Source organism: Myotis myotis, unplaced genomic scaffold (genome assembly GCF_014108235.1).
Source record: "Myotis myotis isolate mMyoMyo1 unplaced genomic scaffold, mMyoMyo1.p scaffold_m19_p_1, whole genome shotgun sequence".
In the NCBI taxonomy this organism is placed as follows: Eukaryota; Metazoa; Chordata; class Mammalia; order Chiroptera; family Vespertilionidae; genus Myotis; species Myotis myotis.
Window position 1 is genome coordinate 220,627,941 of NW_023416313.1, and position 5,286 is coordinate 220,633,226.

General features: G+C 58.8%; 1 long non-coding RNA gene across 1 annotated transcript; it reads right to left on the reverse strand.

Annotated features, from left to right (window-relative positions):
• Positions 1-2,128: 2,128 nt before the first annotated feature.
• Positions 2,129-4,974, reverse strand: LOC118664951. Its single transcript, XR_004970470.1, has 3 exons — positions 4,188-4,974; positions 3,895-4,089; positions 2,129-3,575 (listed from the first exon to the last, which is right to left on the reverse strand). It is a non-coding gene; the product is annotated as an uncharacterized LOC118664951 (long non-coding RNA).
• Positions 4,975-5,286: the final 312 nt, after the last annotated feature.

Genomic DNA, 5,286 nt, shown 5'->3' on the forward strand with positions numbered 1-5,286 from the left:
AAAGACTCATGGTCCCATTTTGTGGCTATTTGCATTAAAATCCAATACAATTTAAAGTGCTCCCTTCCTCAGCTGGAGTAGCGGCCTTCCCAGTGGCTGGTAAATGAATAAGCCATGTGGCTGGCGACTGCCGTAGGGGACAGCGAAGTACAGAGTATTTTTTGACCTTTGGCAGAAAGTTCTATCAGATGTTTCTCTGACTAGTGCAGGCCCTTGGGGCAGAGAGAGTGGGATTTGGAGTGGTGATGGGCTGTAGGGGGTGCACTCAGGGCTTCTCGGGGCCACCTTGCTGGCGGCTGGCAGGCAGGCGTGAGCATCTCTCCAACAAGAGCAATTTCTGTTTCTCGCTTTGCATGAAACTAGGCAGAGCGGCTCCGAGAACTGCGGTGCATGGTGGTGTGGCGTCATTTTTCTAATGAGCCGGCTTACAGGCCTCCAGCGACAGCGTGTCTAGGGCCTGCTCCTTGGCCTCCCCCCCTCGTTCCCCAGAGTCGCCCGAGCCTGGGGCCCAGGAACCCTGAAAGGGGCTCCAGTTCCTCCTCCTCCTCTGCCCAAGGGGACGGAAGTGGGTTCTGAGTCCGAGGAGTGGGACCACTCTTCAGGGGGTGGCTGCCTGGGCCGGCGCTCACCGGGGCCTGTCAGCCGTGACCAGGAGGTGGGCTGTCTACGGATGTAGCCACAGGGAGGGAACAGACACCCTGGGGCAGGGGATGGGGCTGCCTGCTCCAGACCAAGCAACGCCCCCTCCTTCTCCTGTGTGTGCACGTGGCTGAGCCCAGAACGCACCCAGAGCGGAGTGTGGGAAGGCCGGCAGGAGGGGCTGAGTGGGTGGGGGAGGCCGCAGGCTGGGTTTTGAGAGCCTGCTGGGAGCCAGGTGGGGCTGGAGGCATCCTTCCAGCTACTCTCGGTTTAATCTTCATAATAATCCGTCCATGGGGGTGAGGATGCTCTGCGGGCTCAGCCTCGGGCAGCTCACAAGCTGAGGACCCCTGCCCACCTGGGCGCTCCGAGCCGGCACTGTTACTCCCATCCTCACTCCCGGGACAATGACTGGCCCAAGGACACGGTCGCTGGTGGCCGAACCTGGCCCCAACCCAGCAACATTCGACTCCCTGGCCCTTAAGGCAAAGGAGCCAAGATTCTTTGCCCCCTGCAGCTCCGTGGCCTTCCAAAGCTTCCGGGAGCGGAGCGGGGCTTCGGGAAGGGGGGCTGGGACTTTCTCCAAAAGCAGGGTCGCCTTCGAGTTCTTTTTTTTTTTTGAATTCTTGTTTCTGCTGCCCTGGAGTTTTCTCTGTCTCCGTATGTTAGAAAGAAAGAAAACAATTTAACGACAACAACACAGAAAAAACTTAGTTCATTAAAAAAAAAAAATACAGAAAAGTCTGACTTATGTGAAATTTAATTTAATTTATTTTTATACCAGCAGCTGTCAGTTCAAAGAACAGCAACAAAGTAGCCATCTGTGCTTAATTTCATCAATCCACCGCCGATGGTGGTGGTCACGTGAGCAGGGCTTTTGGACGGGAGGCAGAGCACGTGGCCAGATCGCAGCCCCCCTGCCCCCACGGGCCCTCCGTCCAGGTTGGGGCTGGTGGCTCCGTGCGGGGAGCCGTGGGCACGGCACCTGGGCACTGGGGCTGAACTTGTTGCCAATGAGGAAAACGCAGTCCAGACACAGTAGCCCCTGGCTTTTCGCCTTTGCTTGGCCCGTGGGATCTCACCGACTCCACATGCCGTGGTGAGTGGGCCTCTCAGCCCTGAACAGGTGGGGAAACTGAGTCTCAGAGGGGTCTCTCGCCCGGAGTCACACGGCCGGTAAACAGATGCAAACCCTGGCTTGTTTCAGCCCAGAACCCAGTCTTCTCACTGTGCCCGGGGTCTCCTGAGCTTGAAGCTACTGCAACACTTCTGCAGGGGAGGGGTCAGTGCGGGGAAAGGAGACATGTGATACTTAAACAATAAAGCATTTAAATGAAAAAAAACACCTTCTGAGGGAGCCAGGGCAGGAGGAGTGTGTAACGGTGACCTCTCCTGGGTGCGGCTTTCTCTCCCCGCCACCCCAGACTGTGCCCATGCCTCAGGGCTCAGTGAGGAAGGTGGGGTTCCACTCTGGGGGACTTGCCTGAGGTCAGGTTAGGGCTGAGTGCTGGAGGCAGGGTCAGATCGCAAAGCTCGGAGCGTGGTGCTTGTCCAAACCACTAGAAAACCCAGAAGCCCAGACTGCAGGGTCCAGTCTCAGGGTCGCGCCCACAGGGGGGCCCTCAGGGACCAGCAGGCTCCTTCCTTCTGCAGCCCCGACCCCAGGCCTGAGAGGGAGAGGGACCCGCCTGCCTGGTTGGTGCGGCCTTAGGCTTCATCCCACTGCAAGGCCACTTGTCACCGTCCACGGGGGCCTGTCCTCTCTGAAGTGGGCAGGGTTTGGGGGGCGTTGGGAGGCTCCACTTCTCTGTGATTCAGGCAGTGAATCCGGGATTGGACTGGCCCCTTCCAGAGGCAGTCAGGAAGGGTGAAATCTGGCAAAACCCTCCTACCCCCCAGAACCCCCCCCCCCAAGCAAAATCCAAAGAAGCCCCGTAGGAATTCCTGGGCAAATCACAGCGTTAGCTGCCGCTGGATTAAGAGAATTAAGAGTGAGCAAGTCAGAATCATTAAAACAGAGATCAGGAAAGTCACATTTCTCGATCTGCCACATTAAAGAGAAGGGGGAACACGCCAATTGGCTTGTCATTTTCTCATTAGATAACAGATGGCCGCTGAGTCACGGCTCCCGGCAGTCCGGACGCTGCTGTCTGCCGGCTTCCTCGCTGGGGCCCACCCGCTCGGGGCTGAGGGAGCCTGCGGGGGGCAGAGGAGGAGGCCCCCTCCTTCTGTCTCCTCCTCCTCCATCCAGGCCTGGTCCTCATCCCCAGCCTCCAAAGATCTGAAAAAAACCCTTCTCTTCCTCTTTCGTTCACTCAGCCATGATCCTGAGCACGTCCACGTGGGGCCCTGGGGTGCCCACGGAGCCCCCAGCCTGGGAAGGGACTCAGAAGATGGGCGAGAACGTGGAACCCTGGAGTTGGGGTCATGGAGGGGATGCCCGGGGCGGCGGGGACCCAGGAGAGGCGCCTGACCTAGCCTGAGGCCCCACGGCGGTCTTGGGTAGGGGGTTCTCAGGACCACGGAGGCAGCTATCCGGGACCCTGCTGCCCGAGGTCTGGGTCTCCCCACCGGAACCTGGCCTCTCCTACCAAAGGCCTTACTCCTGGGGGCCCTTCTCCCCCAGATTCCTCCAGCCCCCACCACATGAGCTTGTGGGGCGCCTGCACCTGTGAGCCCAGCGGTGGGCACAGAAGAGCAGCGTCCCTTTCCTCTGGGGCCACTTCTGGCCCGTAGAGGTCACTCACAGGTCCCTCTCCCTGACCTGCGGGCTCTCGTTACTGTTGCTTTTGGACACCAGAACGCAGACCACACTGCGGTCCACGTCTCGTCGCGTGGGCAAGTGTGTGGCTCTCGGTGGGCTGGGGAGAGGCGGGGCAGTCTGTGATGAGCTGATGGCCTTAATGGGGTCCCTTTCAGTGAGCACTGTGAAGCAACTGGGGGAAAAATTTTTTTTTTTGGTTAATCCTCCCCTGAGGATATTTTCCCACTAATTTTTAGAGAGAGTGGAAGCGAGGGGGAGAGACACAGAGAGAGAAACATCGATGTGAGAGAGACACATCCATTGGCTCCCTCCGCACGCGCCCTGACCCTTCGCGCCTGCCACGGTCCCGGGCCTGGTCCTCCTGGCTTCCCTGTCCAGTTCCAGGCGGGACCTTGTGGGATCTCACCCCCAACCTGTGGAATGGCTGCCCCCCCCCCCCGGCCCCGCCTCCCGGGAACTGCACCAGGGGTTCTGGGACCCACGAATGTTACCGGGAACATGGATTCCCATCACGTTCCGCGGGACAATTCCAGATGTCAGGAAACCCTGGCACAGCTCCACGGTGCTCCCCGGAGTCTGTTTTCCCTTGCAGCCCCAGGGGAGTCCTCAGGGGTTAAAAACCACCGCTTCCATGGGTGACGGCGACAAAGTGCACAGATGGCGAAGGGCTCGCTTCTCCCGTCCACCTACCGAGGTTTACAGCTCAGGCACCCAGGACGGACACGTCCGTGAGCCCCAGCCCCGATAAGCAAGACAGATGCCTCCCCTGGGAACGTTTACTCACCGACAGGGCACTTAGCCTCAGAGAAAGCCCAAGCGTGATCCCCGCGCGGGCAGTCCTGAGTACGACAACACGGCACAGTCTCCCCTGCCTCCCGCGACACGCAGGGCTGGAGGGGGACAGGCGGCCATGTCAGCGTCACAGGCTCCGCGCAGCTGTCGGCACCGAGGACTCCAGCCACACCTGCCTCTGGGGGCCCTTGAGGCTCCAGGGGGACAAGACCTGGTTCATAGAAGAGACAACACAGGAGCCTCCCCGGGAACAGTGAGGAACGGAGGCCAGAGAGAAGGGGCTCCCCAAGACCCTGACACCGGGGTCTACGTCTCTCCATTCTCCATCCGATGAACTAAAACTAGACTTTAAAAATGCCCACTGTGCATGGTGCTCAGTGTCTGACAGCTGGCAAGGCATTCTGCAATGATCCCGTGAGGTCGCCGGGGCTGGGGTTTTCCGTTTCGTTTTGCTGGTGAGGTAACAGGGCACAGAGAGGAGAAATGGGGGCTGGAGACGGATCCAGGTTCAGGGCACAGGTTCCCGGGTGCTCCCCTTCCGGAGCCCCTGGGACCTTCTGCCAGCTGACCTTAGCTGGTACCTTGGTTTTTAGCTCTGACATTGCTACCCACCCGGAGACTGCCTGCCCGCTTCCCTTGCAGCTAAGCGAATCCTTTATGGCCAATGCTTGATGAGAAGTTTAAGCAGAAGTGTCCTGTGGGACTTCCAGGAATTCATCTTCAAAACTTAGAAGCACACCCTTCTTTTGTTAATCCTTACCTGAGGGTGGGTTTTCCATTGATATTTAGAGAGACTGGAAGGGAAGAAGGGAGGGGGAGGAGGAGAAGGAGGAGGAGGAAGAGGAGGAGGAGGAGGAGGAGGAGGAGGAGGAGGAGGAGGAGGAGGAGGAGGAGGAGGAGAGAGACATCCATGTGAGAGAGGGACATCGATTGGTTGCCTCCTGCACATGCCCCAACCCGGGATTGAACCTGCAACCCAGTTACATGCCCTTGATCGGGAATCGAACTGGCAACCCTTTGGTGTGAGGGCCGATTCTCTAACCACTGAGCAACAGCAACCAGGGCTGCACACCCTTCTTTAATCTTTCCTG